This window comes from Bidens hawaiensis, unplaced genomic scaffold, assembly GCF_021521415.1.
Source record: "Bidens hawaiensis isolate Kalapana, Puna unplaced genomic scaffold, B.hawaiensis_p1.1 tig00020899_1, whole genome shotgun sequence".
Classification (NCBI taxonomy): Eukaryota; Viridiplantae; Streptophyta; class Magnoliopsida; order Asterales; family Asteraceae; genus Bidens; species Bidens hawaiensis.
Window position 1 is genome coordinate 403,393 of NW_027493222.1, and position 18,863 is coordinate 422,255.

Genomic DNA, 18,863 nt, shown 5'->3' on the forward strand with positions numbered 1-18,863 from the left:
AAAACACCAGAGGTATGAATTAAATTTTGGGATGAAAATTCTTTCTACAAGGGGATGATGTGGCAAACTGAAAAAAATTTGTTTTTTTTCAAACAACCATCGCGGCATGACACAAATTTTCGGGGCGAAAATTCTTTCAACATGGGAATGATGTGACACTCGTCAATTTCAGGATAACTCCATTAATCCAAGATCCGTTAATTCAAACATAAGGTCACACGAACTACGCCATTCCAGTTAACGCATATCTCATTACATTTAATTAGGGTTTAAATAACGCATGACAATCATTACACAAGTAGTCTTTCGGAATTTCACCGAAACACACACGAGTCGACTCAAACCGTTGGTGAACAAACAATAAATATCATAAAAAAGTATTTGATAATTATGTGTTACTTGGTGCTTACACGTATAACATTAATTCATGTAAATAAACTAGTTGTGCTAGAATTAAACTAATTTAGAGTGGAGGGTGCAAAGTGTAACATGTATGATAGGAAATAATATATATACATATTATTATCATAAACCCTAACTTCCTCTCCCTCTCTCCCTCCTCTTGATCGACGGCAACCCCCCTCCCCCTTCTCTTGACCGAGTTTGCACACACACACACACACAAGATTAATTACAAGCTTGATTGAAGGGTTATATTGCAAACTAGGTAATCAAACACACTCTTTAAACTATTATATTTGATTAATTACATCATTAAGCATGTTAATCATAAACCCTAATTGTTAAACATGTTGATTATTGATATGCTAGGGTTCTAATTCATCAATTAGCCTTTTAGAGATGAAAGAAGATGTACTAAGCTTCAATTACAAGTGAAATACATACCTTTTTAGCGATGAAAGAAGATATATTAAGCTTCAATTACAAGAAATAACACTTAAAATTGAAAATCCCCAATCTTGGTTCTTAGGGTTTTTCACACTCAACACGAATCCGGAAAAAGTTGAGATTGAATTGATGGAAGCAGACACTACACATGAATTTCTCTCGCAAAATAATAAGATTAGAGCCCGGAATCAAAGGATTTGGTTAAGAATTAAGTGAGTTAGAGATTTAAGGATGAAGAATTATGGTGGGTGTAGAGAGATGAAGAAGAAGAATAAGAAGGAATGAAAAAGAAAGAAAAAAAAGGTAGGTTAAATACGTGGTCAAATTAGATTTAAGAATGTGAGGGTAATTCAAATTTTTTTGAAGAAAAGAAGGGGTGAATTTAATTTGAAATTTTGAGGAAAGTGGAATTAATAGGAACTAAATATAATTAATTTTTTTTATTTTTAATAATTAATATAAAAAGTTGTTAGTGTAAATATATATATATATATAAATATATATATATAACAACTAATTGAACCTTAAATAATATAAGAAATTGTATTTTAAATATAAAAACATATAAAATAAATACAAGTGATATTTATAGTTGCTCTAAAAGAGTTGTATAAGAGTGTATTAATCAGTGTTAACGCCCAATAAACCATACGTTCATTAGTGGGTCATACTAGTTCTTGATCGGTGTTAGTGTCACATTATAGCATCTATCATGTCACAGTTCCTCTAAAAGAGTTGTATTGGGGTGTCATTAGTCATGGTTAGGTGTTAACGCCTGAAACACACCATACTTTCGTCAGTAGGCCTTATTTGGCTATCATTAGTAATTGTTGGATGTTAGTGTCCATTGGTTACGTCATAGTTTCTTTAATAACTATGTATAGGACTATCATTAGTCATAATTAGATGTTAACGCCCAAAACATGTCATACATTCATCAATGGGTCTTGATCGGTATTGGTGGCCATTATAGAATCTATCATGTCCACGTTGCTACAAGAGGGTTGTATATGAGTGTAATGAGCCATAAGCATGTGTCAACACCCAATAACATGTCATACTTTTATTAATGGGCCATTTTGGGCATTGATTGTTGTTAATGGCCAATATGGTGTCTATCATATCATAGTTACGTTAAACGGTTGTATAGAAATGTAGTGAGTAATAGTTGGTCGTCATACTTTGCATTGTTGGGCCGTCTTGGGCCTTTTTTGTTGTTAGTGACCCATTGCAGTCTCTATCATGTCAAAGTTGCTCTAAAATGGTTGAATATGAGTTTAGTAAGTCATAGTTTGGTTAACGCCTCATAATATGTCATACTTTCATCAATGGGCCTTATTGGACCTTAACTGGTGTTTGTGGCCCATTATAGCCTTTATCACATCACAGTTGCTCTAAGAAGGTTGTATAGGAATGTCATTAGTCATAGTTAGATGTTAATGGCCAATAACATGTAATACTTTCAACAATAGGTCTTACTAGGCCTTTTTGGGGTTAGTGGCCCATTATAGACTTTTTCATGTCATAGACGCTCTAATGGGCCATATTAAGGCGTGAACTCTCTTAGTGGCCTATTATGGCATGTGATATGTAACGTTAGATTTTTAACGGTTATATCGTGTTATAGAGAGTCCTATTAGACCATAATAGACAAAAACAAGTCATACATGTCCTAATGGACCAAATTGGGCCTTGAAATCTCTAATGGCTCATTATGCATATAAATTTAAATTGTTTCTTAAGAGGTACAACTCTCCTAACACGTCGATATACATTAAACATAGGGGTGGAAAGGGTCAGGGTTAAAAGGTTCGGGTTATAACAGGTCCAGGTCAAGGTCGGAACAGGTCAAAACGGGTTTTGAGTCGTTTTTTAACAAGGACAGCGGAGGAAATGTTTTAGTTTTTTTACTTTTTCCATTTTTTATTAATATTTTGACCTATGATTTTTTTATTATTATTTTTGAATATTTTTTTTAAATTGTGTCCTAAGAGGTACACCTCGCCTAACCTGTCGATATACATAAAACATAGGGGTGGCAAATGGGTTGGGTTGGGTCAAAACAGGTTATGAGTCGGATGGGTTATTGGTCGAAATGGGTCAGGGTCGGAACTGGTCAATTAAAAAAAGGGTTGTTATGGTTCTGGTCGGAACGGGTCAGGGTCAAAAGGTTCGGGTTATAACGGATCCGGGTCAAAATGGGTCAAGGACGGAACGGGTCAGCGAGTTTTCAGTTCATTTAAGCACTTAACGGCTCGTTTTTACAGCAAGCATGTTAAACAACTCGTTTCAACGAGTTTTCAGTTCATTTCAGCACTTAATAGCTCGTTTTTAAAGCAGACAGCATGTTAAACAACTCATTTATTTATCTATATGGCTCAAATACTTGAACACCAAATACTTTTTGTAAACTTCAAATGACATGGACACATAAATGATTTCTTTGAAAATGATTTAAGACAATCGACATAAAACAATATCAATGTTTTACGGTTTGCTCCAAGTGATGACCTGCAACCAAAATATTTACCAAATTACAATCTTGTTAATAAAAATAAACAAACTCAAAACTAAACATTTGACTTACAAAAGTCAATCCTTCCAATATACTTCCTTGAATGCAATAAATTTTATGGTTCATTCAGCTCTATGAGTCCACTTCTTTCAAGCATGAGCTCCATGTTCATTGTCAAAACTGATCCAAACCTTTTGGATGTTCCCTGTGTCATGTTTGACTAGGAAAGGTCAACCATGACCAGGATCTCAAATAACCTAAAAAATACAAAAAAAACTTGTAATTAACAATTTCTTTACTGGCCAGTTCAACTGAATAACCATATCTAAATATGCAACACATTTCAACGTGAAATCAATTTCGACATGTTAGTAGTTGAGTGGGTTCCCGAACTACCTTTTGACTATCAAAAGAGTAAATATATAATTTGAACCAATTGTTCTTGCTGCGCCAATACTGAATTCAATTGGATATCAAATATGAAAAATTTCAACATAACGGGAAAGCACATAACCAAACTATAAATCAATAATCGAAAATTGTTACATGGTGCATAAATATCAAAAGACTCAAAATGTGAATGAAATTACTCGAGGATCAAATCTCCACCATGGCTGCAATATAGGTTGCCACGCCAATTAGTAGAATGTAATTATAGCCTATATTGAAGATTTAAACGATGGCCCGAGAAGAACATAACACAACCCATCATCATAGCATCTTAACTTTTAAGAGTCAAAACAACCGAAACATATAAAAGCTATGGAGGCTCAGATTAGTGTAGGATCATCATCATAACCTTTTATTTAACAATACCATACTCTAATCATCATCAGACACATTCTCACCAACGTTGGTTGTACGTAATGCACGTGTAAGCCAAAGAACACAACGAAATAAGTAACAATAAAATCTTGAGTGACAACCGTACTTGAAAAAAGGCTCAACCGTATCCTGGCTGCTACAAAAATTGCCATGCCAAACCTCGGATAATCATCACAGCCCTGAACCAATTTATCTGACAAATTACCCCCGATTTGTGTTTTGAAGGCCCGCCAACGCCATTGACGACCATGCTTTTCACCCATCAAAATTTTATCACAATTTTTGTGAACAAAACCACAAAGAAATCGTTTTAGATTTAGGTTTTAGAAAATTAGAATCTGATCATACACCCAGTAAATGAAACCAGATCAAAATAGAAATGACCGATGGTTGAAACCATTGGTCTCCACCATTGCCATCGCCTAGGGTTCCATAATAGAACCCGAGTACAGTCAAGGCGTCGATGTCGCATGGGGTTTCCAAATTGGAAACTGGTAACCGGAAAATCGGAGCTCTAATCGGTCATCCTCTAACTTCATCCACCACCACACTGCCTCCAAAAAACAACCGCATGTAACCGGAATAAATAGATCATATCATTGGTATAAGGACATTGAGAGTGAGAGTGAGAGAGAGAGAGAGAGAGGTGAAAAGTTATGGATGAAGAAGATGAGTCATCAACTGTCTTGGAGTAATCAACCGTGTTGGAGGAGTATATCTGGATGGTTGTGGCAGTGTAAAGAGGTGAGGCTAAGAACCACATACAAAGCATACTGTATGTATCACCCATGAAGCCCACCGACCCCCAAAATTGTTATTATATAAATTAAATTCGCTATCATCATTTACGTGTTTTAGCCATACATAAAATTTTTAACCGTGACCATAAAATACTTATAGTTAACTGTTATAAACATTAATCTATGGTCACAGAAGTAATATATGTAGCCATATGTTTTAACTTTTTGCCACTCATAAAAACTTATAAGTGACAAACAAACAATGCCATATGGTCACATGAACTCGTAAGTGTGACCATATGTATTAGCTTATAGCCACATATCAAACAATTAAAGTGTGGCTATTAACTACTAATAGTCACACATTTTCTTTTGTTGTCACCGTTAACTTTTAGACACGCATAAAACTTATAAGTGAGTAACAAACAATACTCTATGGTCACATAAACCCGTAAGTATGACTTTATGTTTTAGCTTTTAGCCTCATCTTTATAAAACTACTGTGAGCGTAGATCATATTTGGCCACACTGTAAATGTCACAATTTTTTTTTTGGAAGTGTGGCTAAAGGTTTCAAAAAGCAGTGTTTTTTTGTCACACATATCGAATATGTGTGGCTTAAGGTTACCAACAAGTGTATTTTTTGTCACACGAATCAAATATTTGTGGCTAAAGGTTCTGACAGTTGTGTTTTGAGTTCTAACAGGTGTGTTTTTAGTCACACGAATAAAAAATGTGTGATGAAAACTTTGATTAATGACTTTTAGCCATACACTTAAACCGAAGTGTGGCAAATCACCTAGACCATATGTGTGGCTGAAATGCCTATTTTCACGTAATGTGACGTTTATTTTAAAATGTTTTTCAGGTAAATAAGTGAAGTATTGAAGCTTCTTGAAGAGCGCGGGAAAATAGTGATGTGTGTTTGAATAAAAAATGTTGATCTTACGTTGAACTTGTAATTTTAATAAAAAAACGTTTAATATGACACTTGTAATGACTCAGATGATTAAATAAAGTTCAACTTTCATTAGATATCTATAGTAAAATGTGATTGGCTGAAACGGCGTCTGTCACCACCCGTATGACTTAGTCAAAGTCTTCCACCGATTAAATTAAGATTTTCGGGGTGTGACAGAAGTTGGTATCAGAGCAATGGTTATAGTGAATTAGAAATTTTGAATAAAAATTTCTAAACTATAACCCGTATATTCAAACACATGATTTCCTTGCTCGCGAAGCAAAGCTATAAATAATTAAATGATTATTTTAAAAATATAAAATAAAATAAAATAAATAATAGTAATAATAATAATAATAATAAAATAAGATAATAATAAGTAAATAAATAAATAATATTGTAAATTTTAAGGTTTTATCCATATGAATATATATATTTACTAGCTATTACTTAGTATAGATTATGTTACATGTGACAAAAGTCTAGTTCACACATTATTATCAAGATTAATCGACAGTAGGTCGAAGGACCGCCCCCAACGACATCTGTTGTACCATCATTCTTACACCGCGCCAGTGCCTTTTCTGTAAATCTTAATATTCATTTTAAAGAAATTATTCACACACACACTCGTAGAGCCTAGTTCTCACTAACCTTAAGCCAAATTTCTTATTCCACCGCTAGATCCGTTTGAATTCATTGCTAATTAGAGGACGAGGATGCGAACCTATCTCTCCATATTATCATGACGCGTAACTCCCTCTTATTAATATAGTTAGATATCCTATAGTTTAAATATTTTGGTAAGGAAAATTTGAAAACTTGTGATTGGTGCTGATACGTATTCACACCTATTTAGTAGTTATTTTAGTAACTCTAAACAAGTACGATAATTTTCCATTATCGTGATGATCTTTTGGGTTGATTTATTGATTATTATGCGATTGTGAATGTTTCCTATATTTATTCACACGCCTTCAATAATTAATAATAACCTATGTCTATTTCGGCTATTTGAAAATAATAGAAATGACAATAAACCACCCAAATTAGGACAAACACTTGCCACTAGAAGATCTAAGTTATCTACCTTCTTTAAAAAAAATTAGTTCAATAAGTCACACAATACATTAACGATACATTGAAGTAACAATCAAGGACGTAGTGCAAATAAAGGCACTAGGAATGGAGCTACTATTTGAAATCCACTAGGAAGAATAAGATTGAAAGTGTCTGTGATGATTCCAAGAATAATTATAACCCAGTAGTATACATTTAGTTGAACATTAGGTAAATAAGAGATTCGGTAGATAGCAATAAGCAAACCCAATGTTGAACAAGAAATTTGGTAGCTAGAAATAAGCAAACCCAATGTTGTTTTGATAAATGAGCGACATACCCAAAAAGAATTGACAAAAATAAAAATTTAGAATGCTAGTGGAAGATCAATGAAAAACTCGTAAGGATCCACTTAGTTAGCACTGAATAACCATTATGTTCTTGTACTTATCTATATTAGAGGCGAGGTAAGTTTTCAAACTATTAGGGATATCTCTTGTCATAAGACCAATAAATTTAGATAAAAGGTATTCATTAAGTTTATTTATGAAAATAAATAAATTCCTCTTTAGTCATCCGTGACTGCAATCCTTCGATAGAAACCCATAACCTCTGCAATGATCTATATACCTATCGAATTAGACAACCTCGATATAGGCATAGGCTAATTATCTGAAAATCATGCTGAGATCATGGGTTCAGAAAGGCTAGTACGTCTACCACTCGCCAGTGGTGAAACTATAGCAATCAGTGTGATACATAATTGTTGATTTTTACCAAGACACGTACCCTACGCCTTGACATATACCTATAAGTCAAGATTTATCTAGAATTTTTACCCATAGATTTACCAGGATAATTCTCGTCAAGACAGATCGAGTTTAGACCTGATCCTGTACAAGATGACGCACTGATATCTTTATATCCGTACAGAATGGCGTTATTAGAAAAAAAAAATCTATCCAAAAAAATCCAGGAACTGCAACTGAACAAACTGACAATTAAAATTTGACAGAACCGAGCCCCGGTGCGGAAGCGTGAATAGTCGGTACTAAACAGTGTGTGGAGCTCGGGTCTAGGGTTAGGATCGAATCTCACTCTGATTCACTCTTGAAAGATGTTTGGACGGATGAGGTGTATTAAGAGAGAGCCTGATTTGATTAACAATCAATAATAGGATGAACAATTGCAATCAAAACACAAATAAGATAGAAATGGGAGTAAGAAATATTAACCGAATGATTCTCATTAAGATGAAACACTCATACATACATTCATATATACAATCAATTAAGAAATATCTCAGCCGCCTCCAGGAGAGCTCATCCTGGAGGAGGAGATTCTCTCAAAAGAGATAAAACCCTAAATCTCACACATACATAATACAGTCACTCATACTAGACAAATGAATAAAAACATATATTTATACTAGTCTAGCATGACTTGGTCTTCAAGCCATCCACCCTTGGTTGAGACCAAATAATATATTTTTCACCCACATATAAATTCGATGCGTCGGTCTAAAATACAAGTCCCAACAAAATTTTATGCCCATTATCGAGAATTGAGGATCTATTTGATTAGTTTCAAGGTGGACCAGATCCATACCCGAAGATTGATTTACCAACTAGATATCAATAGAAAAAGACTTTCTAAAGACATTTTAGAAACACGATAGGGCCATTATAAGTTTATAAGTCATACCGGTCGAATTGAAAAATGAGTCATAGTGTTCTTGAATCTCATGAATAAGATATGCAAATCCTACCTGGATGATATAAACATATTTATTCATGGAACAACAATATTCTTGAATAACACCTTAAACTTAAATGAGAATAGTTAAATGTAGAAAGTCTCTAAGTATCATTTTTAGATTTGGGAAATTCATTTGTCATGGATACATAATTATTAAGAAAGGTATACATGTAAGTGTATTAAAGATTGAAGCAATTGAGGATTGGGAAACACCAAGGTCTCCTACCGAAGTGTGACAATTTTTAGGCCTTACTGGGGATTATTGAAGATGCATAGTTAAGATTAGTTTGACCTTTGACGACACTAACCCAAAAGGATAAGAAAACTATGTAATGCACTATCTTGCCCCTCCCGGAATGAGCATACAGTGTTAGTGCATTGGTTTTGTCGTCTCGAGTCTTTGTAATAGTCGGTTGTAATTTATTATTATTTTAATGTTAAAGGGTATTTATGTCATTATGAACCCATTCGTTATGTAAGGCTCATTTATTAAGTATGTTTAACGAATGAACCTTAATCGTTATATGTAATTGTCCATTCGTTAAAGATGTTTAACGAATGGACCTCAATCGTTATGTATTTGATCCATTCGTCATGGAATGTTGACCAATGTGGTATAGCGAATGAGTCATTCGCTATACCATATGTTAATGTATGTAAAAGAAGACGAATGGAGGCTATTCGTTATGAGATGTGGAATGGCATCTCATCGTCTATATAAGGTTGTTATGCCTTGTTTAATTTAAGTATTGATTTGATAGTATATCGTTACTCGGTCAAATTGCTCTCTCAATTACTCCAACTTAATATTATAGATCTATTACCTAACATAGCGAGTATATCATATAACTAGATCCTTGATCTAATCAAAATGTTATGAATTCTTATTGACTGGATCTTTTAATTATGGTGTTCAACACATAGATTTGTAGTGATTGTGATGTTTTACGCTTAGGTCTTGTATGCATGCTTATGCAAAAAGACAAAAGATGATAGTCTACGCATCATGATAACTCAATGTACACAGGAAGAATTATAAAACACACATTTTTGAGCTAAAAGTTGATGTTTTTACTCTTAAGACTTGAAGAAACCCATTTATAGAACAAAGTATACACCAACCATACAGGTTTTCTATGTGTTGTAGATCAAATGGAACTCAAAATGGAGCAGCCCATTGAAGTAGAACTACTCAATGATTAAAATTGCGATATTTGTTACCATGTTGGTAAAATGAATAATGTATCTGATGATTGAGTAGAAAAAGAAAAGCCTTCACATATATGTACATTGGGATTAACATTACAAATATGCCTTAACACTTAGATTAGAAATGTTCAAGGCATTGAAGAAAGATAAATCTAAGATGATTGAATAGAGTTTAGATGCCTCGATATGAAAATTTATGTGAATTAGTATTAGACGAACGCATAAGTCTAAATGCTCAAATCATCATACACTTCATAAACGAATTCCCACAAACACCTATGTAAGCACGACACTCTCTAGGTAATTGAAAAACGATTACTTCATTCTCTACCCATTAAAAAAAGTAAGATGGAGAAATGATTGATTTCTGACAGAATGAATACTAGAGTAATCTTATAAGGTAAATTGACAATTATGGTTCTAGAACAAAATTTGTGAATTTACAAGTTCATTTGAACTCTAATAGGGCTTTCTATGTCAAGGATTGGGTTAACTGTCCAAGAATCTATGAAATACTCGCCTACCATTGGCTTATCTTCTTTAAGCAATTATCTTCTAGTGTAATCCCACTGTTGGGAGTCTTATACCGAAATAAAATTCGTCAATCATCACATTACTAAGCTAAGCTAGAGAGAAATTGAGTCTTCATTATATTGGACTCTTTTGAAATAGCCAATTGAGTTGGTTCAATTGTGTGTAGGCTCGAGTTACCCCCGAGAGTTAGTAGGATAAGTGAAACATTCCACGTATTAAATTTAAGGAAATGTCTATCTAACAAATCTCTAATCATTCCTATTAACAAGATTCTGTGTGGACATCATGATTCAATTCATAGAAGAACCTGCATAAATTATGAATAAGAACATTCATAAGCATAGGCAAAATTGAATCAAGTTAGTCAAGGTTCCCTAGAATTCAAGACTTGGATCTTAGTTCATCAGGGAATGTTAAGACCGAATGAAACATAAATACCCTTGTATTTTCTGAAACCAGTTCCATCTCCTAAATTTTCGGGACGAAAATTCTAAAAGGATTGGAGAATGTGACACATGGCTAAAAATTAGCCTAAACCGCGACTAGTATAATTGTGTTTACGTAAATAGAAAAATATATTAAATACGTGATAGATTTTAGTCCAAAAACTTCAAAAATATTTGAGATATATTTAATTAAGTTTGAAAAGGTCCAATTTTCCCGCGTAGCAAACACTGTGCAAAATGACCTCGGGTGATGATTTAGAAACGGATAAAATCCTAAACGTGTCTAAATGGCCTCGAAAAATTAAAATTTATATTAGAATATTAGAGATAGTATATAAACTTAATTTTAGAACGTTCGAATCGCGAAAACTAGAAAAATAAGTGTTTAAAAGTCAGTAGAGGACACTGTAAGGATCCGACGCCAACTATTTCAGAAAATTAGTTTATTAGGCATGTATTATCTGGAATTCAATATCTGATAAAACCTGACAAAAATTATTTGAAATGGGAATCTTTTGGTTAGCTAAAGTTCGTTAGACGTTAAAACGGAAACTTAAGATTAGTGTTTAAAAGCCACATTTTTCTTCCCCCACTCTCTTTGGCCAGCCACATCACCCCATAACCTCACCCCCACACCTCCCTTCTCATCCAATCTTAATCCAACAACAAAACCCCACAATTATTACCCTAATCATTAGCTTCATGTGTTCTTGTTTCGGTTAATGAATGAAATATGAGTTATTATGAGTCGGGATAGTGTTGGGTTAAATGGATATGGGTTATGGATTTGGGTTATGAAAGAAGGAAAAAGTCCAAGGGCTTAAGCCTATGATCCATAGATATATAAACCTTTAATCACCCATTTAATTTCATTTCACACATATTCCATACACCCTCAAAACACATACTTAAGCTCTCTCTCTCTAGCCAAATCAACAAGGAAAGCCGATCCCGATCCAAGGTAATGATAGTATGATATTGTATGAGCTTAAATCCGTTAGATATAATCATGAAACCACGAGCCGACACCGTTAAACCGTTTAAGTCACGAGATCCGGGTGGAATCGGGTATAAACCGAACCTATGATGAGCTTAGGGGTCACCCTATCTCAGATCTGGATCGAACGGGAGGAAAAACGGTGAAAAACGAGTTAAAACTCATTTTTCCGGCAAATCCGCGGTTTTCCGGCGGCTCTCCGGCGGCGGCGCCGGAAAAGTTAATACGAGGTAGGTAATGTCAGGGAATGTTCTGACATTCCCTGACCTAACCCTAATTCGTTAGCGGTGGTCTAACGAACTAGCTTTGATTCGTGTAATGATTCGTTAAAGGAAAATCTAACGAACTAGACTAAGTTCGTGTTCAATTCGTTAAGGGGAAAAGATAACGAATCACCCTTGATTCGTTATAGCCAGTTCGTCAGAAGAGATAACGAATTAGATGGACTAATTCGTCATATGGACTGGTTCGCTATGGACTGATTCGTTAAGAAGTCCAGTTCGTTAAAGGGGTCAAATCTCTATGAGAACCAATTCGTTATGATAACTCAATTCGTTAAAGAACCAAGTAACGAACTAGAAGTTTTATGAAATGACAGAACATTCCCTAGACTTATAAAAGAAAGGTTTAATTACAAAGAATCCCTTTAACTTTTAAGTTAGTAAATTAGTTAATGATTTAAAATCCTAATGGAAAATGTGATAAGACGGTTTCTGGAAATAAATTTTTTCCTAGATGACCTGGCAGCTCGACCCCAGCCAGGGGTTCTGCCCCTTGGACCCTGCTGGGGGCTGCCGCCCCTAGACCCCGCTGCCAGGGGCACTGCCCCCGGATCCCCGTCCGTTGTGGGTTATAATTAGACTAGAAATGCGATATGTGTAGTGATAGTTAATTGATACGTGTAATTGTTATACAGTTAGTCATGCACAGCTAAGGAAGGGAATAACTATTAACGGTGAACGTAATTGAGTTCAGGTTAGTTTCTAGTCCCACTTCCTTGTTATGTTTTCGCGGCTCTGTGCATACTCGATGTGATAGTTAATACACTTACCATAAGTGCAAAGTGTATGCCTTGTATGATTTATGTTTGATGATTGCTTGACGTTGCGTGAATGATCTTCGGATATTGCATGTACCGTCAGGCGGTAGTTAATGATATGATTGATAGGTATGACGTATGAATGATGTATGTATGTATGTATGAATATATATGATGTATATGATGTATGAATAATGTATGTATGATATGTTGATGGTATGTGAACGCTCTTCGAAGATTGCACGTATTGTCAAGGAAAGTAAGTAAGAACAGGTGTGGTACAGTGGTATGAAATAAAGGGACAAGACCTTAATAATATCTGTGAGGATAGAGACCATACCGTAATAATATCTGTGAGGATAGGGACCAGACCCTGATAATATCTGTGATGGTAGGGACCAGACCCTAATAATATCTGTGATGTTGGGGACCAGACCCTTTATAATATCTGTGATGTTGGGACCAAACACTTATAATTTCTGTGAGGTTATAGGGCGGAAGGCTCTTTAAATAGTATGTATAGATATGTATGTAACGTAGAGTATGAATAAAGTACACGCCTTCGGGCACGTGTGCAAGTATGAAAATAGATTGTATGTCGTATGATTAACTAGAACTCACTCAGCGTAGCTGACTATTAGTATGCACGCAGGTGAGTAGAATGAGGCAACTTGCATGAGGAAAAGCACATGGCATGAACTTGAAGAAGCTGGCATCTCAAGAAATGTTATGTTATTTTTTAGACAATGTTTTATGTTTAAATAATTTGGATGCCCGTTATGACAAGAAAGTTCAAAAATTAAGTTTATACTTAGACTCAAATAGAGAATAGGATTAAAGTAAGAAAAGAAAGAAGATGCTCGTACGAGAATGCCATGTGTCACTCAAGCAAGCTAAGTAAAGGTAAAGTATGAGATTAAATTCACATGTAAAGTAGAATGATGAATGGATGTTTGCGTAATTGCTAAATAAAGAATGTTTAAATGCTAGCTTAATTGCTAGGGATAGGAGTATGTAATAATCTGAACTGTTTGATTGTCTAACTGTTAGAAGTAGAATTAGCACAAATAGACTCATAAGAGGAAGTGTATAGGACACAGAAAGTAACGTGAATAGTTAATCACAGCTGGCCACTGTTATTACCTGTTAGCCTTACTATCCTTGTACTAAATGGTTCATTAAGTGATGACGTTTGGGTTTCCTTATAGAATACGAATGGCTGGAGCTATGAAAGCTACTGGAAAAGGAGGGCGTACAGGACGTCGTGGTAGGCCACGAGTTGTCTGAGAACCGTCAGTAGAGCCAACCGCTAACAATGAAGGTGAAGGAAGTGCAGCTGGTCGAAATCCGAGTAACAACGAGGGGGTTCAACTGGACCCCGCAATTCAAACTACCGTTACTCAGGCGGGTAGCAGCTGCTGTGAAAAACATGAATCCTGAAGGGTCTGCTGGAGGCCGTGAAAGAACCGCTGAAAGGGCAGAAGGAGGTGGTAAGAAAAATGATGAAGGGGAGGGAGAAGAATCAAGCGTGGTTAAGTCAGTGAAAGTCGATGACAAGAAAAGGGGCCGAGGTGGGTGCAACTATAAGTCCTTCAAGGGTTGTGACCCGCGGAAGCTGAATGGCTTAGGAGACGCAATCGTTACTCTTCAGTGGATAACCGCCATGGATATAATTATCCGAATTTGCGAATGCCGTCCCGATCAAGCCGTGGGTTATGCTACCCAATCATTCGGTAAGGAGGCGATGTACTGGTGGGAGTCAGTTCAGCAGAGGAAGAGTCGAGAAGAGATCAAGGCCTTGAGGTGGGACGATCTGAAGGAGTTAGTGATGAAGCGATTCTGTGCTGATGCTGAGGTAGAAAGGGTTGAGATGAAGTTTCTGCGTCCGAAAGCGGGAAAGATGACACATTGCGAATACACCACTGAGTTCAACCGCATGTCAAGGTTGGTGCCAGACATGGTGAATACTGAGGCCAAGCGGATCAAGTGTTATCTTCGGGTACTGCCGCAAAATGTTCGTGTCTTGGTTAAGGCTGGTAGACCGGGCACTTTTGATTATGCTGTAGGGCTGGCGAAAATGGTGTATAATGATTTGTCGACAGATGATGTGGTGGTGGAAGAGAAGAAAGATAAGAAGTGGGTCGCTCATGCTAAACGACCAGGTACTCAACTGTGGAACCTCAAGAATAAGCAGCCGAGAGTTTGGGAGAAGAGGTCGTGTATGACCTGCGGAAAGATGCACGGTGGTGAGTGTAAGTAGAGTAGGGGTTCTGATGTTTGTAACAAATGTTGAAAGACTCATGGTGGGGAATGCAGGATGGGGTCGAATGCATGTTATAAGTGCGGGAAGGTAAGACATTATGCTAATGAGTGCAGTGCAAAACCAGCCTGTTACAAATGTGGCAAGACAGGCCACATGGCAAGGGAGTGCACCAATGGTGAGGCTGGAGGAACTGGAAAGAAAGATGCTGATCAAGCTAGGCCGAGGACTAGAGCCTACATGCTGACCCAGGAACAAGCCCAACAGATTCCCGATGTTGTGACCAGTACGTTCTTAGTAAACGGTATTTCTGCTTCAGTATTATTTGATTCGGGTGCGAATAGAAGTTTTGTTGCTACGATATTCAGTAAACTATCTAAAATGAAATGTTGTCTAAAACCTTCATAGTAGAAACCGCTAGTGACACCTCGGTGAAAATAACGAAAATGATTAAGAATTGTAAGATAGAATTAGAGGGAAACGAGTTCCCTGTTACGTTGTATGTTATGACCTTAGGAGGGTTCGATGTAGTTTTGGGAATGGATTGGTTATCTGAGTATGAAGCTCATACAGTATGTAAGAGTAGGTTAATAAAGTTAAAGTCCTTGGATGACAGTGCGGTGACGGTTTATGGTGATAATGAAAGTTCAGGGCATAACGTCATTTCGATGATAAAAGTCGAGGGGTTATTAAAAGGAGGGTGTGGTGCCTACCTAGCGTATCTTGTCAACGCTACGCCCGAGACGAAAGAAATGAAAGATGTTCCTATCGTGTGCGACTATCCAGAAGTATTCCCTGCGGTTCATCCGGGGTTTCCACCGGAGCGAGAGATAGAACTCCATATAGATTTAGTACCAGGAGCCCAGCCTGTCGCGAAAGCACCTTACCGTCTAGCGCCGTCTGAGATGAAAGAATTGATTTCCCAACTGCAAGAACTCCTCGACAAAGGTTTCATAAGACCAAGTGTTTCCCCTTGGGGCGCGCCAATGTTGTTCGTGAAGAAAAAGGATGGAAGTATGAGAATGTGCATAGACTATCGCCAGTTGAATAAGCTTACAGTAAAGAATAGATATCCTTTGCCAAGGATTGATGATCTGTTTGACCAACTGCAAGGTTCAAGTTGGTTCTCACGAATAGATCTCAGATCAGGCTATCATCAGCTGAAGGTGAAGGAGGCAGACATCCCTAAGACAGCGTTCTGAATGCGGTATGGACACCACGAGTTCCTCGTAATGTCATTCGGTCTAACGAATGCTCCCGCAACATTTATGGCCATGATGAATAGGGTGTGCCGGCTTATGTTGGATAAATCAGTAATCGTCTTTATTGATGACATACTGATTTATTCAAAGAACGAGACTGATCATGCTAAGCATTTGATAGAGGTATTGGAGACTCTGAAGGAAGAGAAGTTGTATGCTAAGTTTTGAAATGCGCGTTCTGGTTGCGAGAAGTGCAATTCTAGGTCACGTAATTAATCCGGAAGGGATTATGGTGGACCCAGCCAAGATTGAAGCGATAACGAATTGGAAGACTCCACAGAACCCGACTGATATACGAAGCTTCCTAGGTTTAGCTGGCTACTATAGGAGATTCATCGAAGGATTCTCCAAGATAGCCGCACCGTTGACTGGTTTGACCCAAAAGTCGATAGAATTCAATTTGGGTAGGTTTCAAGAAGAGGTTTTTCAGGAGTTAAATAAGAGACTCACGCAAGCTCCAATCCTTGCTTTACCCGATGGTGACGAGGATTTAGTTGTTTGTACTGATGCTTCGCATCGTGGGGTAGGTTGCGTGCTAATGCAACGAGGAAGGGTGATAGCTTATGCTTCTAGATAGTTGAAGGTCCATGAGAGTACCTATCCGACGCATGATTTGGAGCTAGCTGTAGTAGTGCATGCTCTCAAGATATGGAGGCATTATCTGTATGGTACTAAGTGTACCAGTTAAACAGATCATAAAAGTTTAAAGTATTTCTTCAAGCCAAAAGAATTGAACATAAGGCAACGAAGGTGGTTAGAATTGATAAAGGATTACGTCTGCGACATTAAGTATTATCCTGGTAAAGCAAATGTGGTCGTCGACACGCTAAGCCGTAAGAATGAGGAAGTCATTGCAACAGTGAAGTCATACCAACTGATTAAGAATTCAAGTCTTTTTGAAGAAATCATCAAAGTGCAGTAAGAAGTTTTGGTAGATGAAGGACTAGTGAAGAAAGAAAGAATTTTCGGTCAGCAAGACGAGCTGATGGAAAACACTCATGGTGTTAAGACTAGGTTTGACCGTATGTGGATTCCACGCCATGGAGATCTCAAAGGTCGAATCTTAGATGAAGCTCATAAATCAAGGTATTTGATTCATCCAGGTACTACGAAGATGTACCAAGATTTGAAAAGAGACTATTGGTGGCCGGGAATGAAGAATGATGTGGTAGAGTATGTCAGTAAGTGCTTAACTTTTTATAAGTCAAGGCAGAGCATCAGAAGCCTTATGGAAAGATACAACCTTTGGAGAAACAGAATGGAAATGGGAACACATTACCATGGATTTCATAACTAAGCTACCTCACACAGCTAAGCATCATGATACCATCTAGGTGATTGTGGATCGTTTGACCAACAGTGCTCACTTTCTGCCTATACGAGAGGCTATCTCGTCAGAAACATTAGCCAGCTTGTTCATTAAAGAGGTTGTATCTATGCATGGAGTATCGTTATCGATCGTGTCAGATAGAGATACTCGTTTTACTTTGAGGTTTTGGAAGAAGTTCCACGAAGCCATGGGAACGAGACTGAATATCAGTACGGTGTATCATCCTCAAACAGATTGACAGTCTTAAAGGACGATCCAAACCCATGAGGGTATGCTACGTGCTTGTATTTTAGACTTTGGAGGAAGTTGGGACGATCATCTGCATCTGGCAGAGTTCTCTTATAACAACAGCTACCATTAAAGTATTAGTATGCCCCCGTTTGAGATGCTTTATGGTAGACGATGTAGAACCCCGGTATGTTGGGGGGAGATTGGTCAGAAAGAGATGGGAAGTTTAAAATATGTGCAAGAAACTTCTTCAAAGTTTGATCAAATCAAAGCAAGAATGAAAGCTGCTCAAGACCGACAGAAGTCGTATGCTGATAAGAGGCGACGACCGATTGAGTTTAAAATTGGTGACAATGTGATGCTCAAGGTCTCGCCTTGGAAGGGAATCATTCGTTTCAGGAAGAGAGGGAAGTTGAGTCCGAGGTACATTGGACCATTCAAGATTTTAGATCGAGTGGGTGAAGTGGCTTATAAGCTAGATTTTCCTGAAGAGTTAGAAGGAATTCATTTGACCTTCCATGTTTCTCATCTGAGAAAATGTCTGGCCGATGACACGTCGCACGTGCCATTAATGGACATTGAGGTTGATAAACATGAACTACATTGAACAACCAATCGAGATAGTTGATCGCAAGGAAAAGCAACTACGACACAAGGTTATACCCTTGGTGAAAGTGATATGGAAGCACCGCAAAGGATCATATGCTACTTGGGAAGTTGAAGAGGAGATGCGCAAGTTTATCCAGATTTGTTTATGTAATAGTTAGGTTTCAGGGACGAAACCTCTTTAAGGAGGGAAGACTTGTAACATCCTGTTTTCTAGTTTCGGTTAATGAATGAAATATGAGTTAT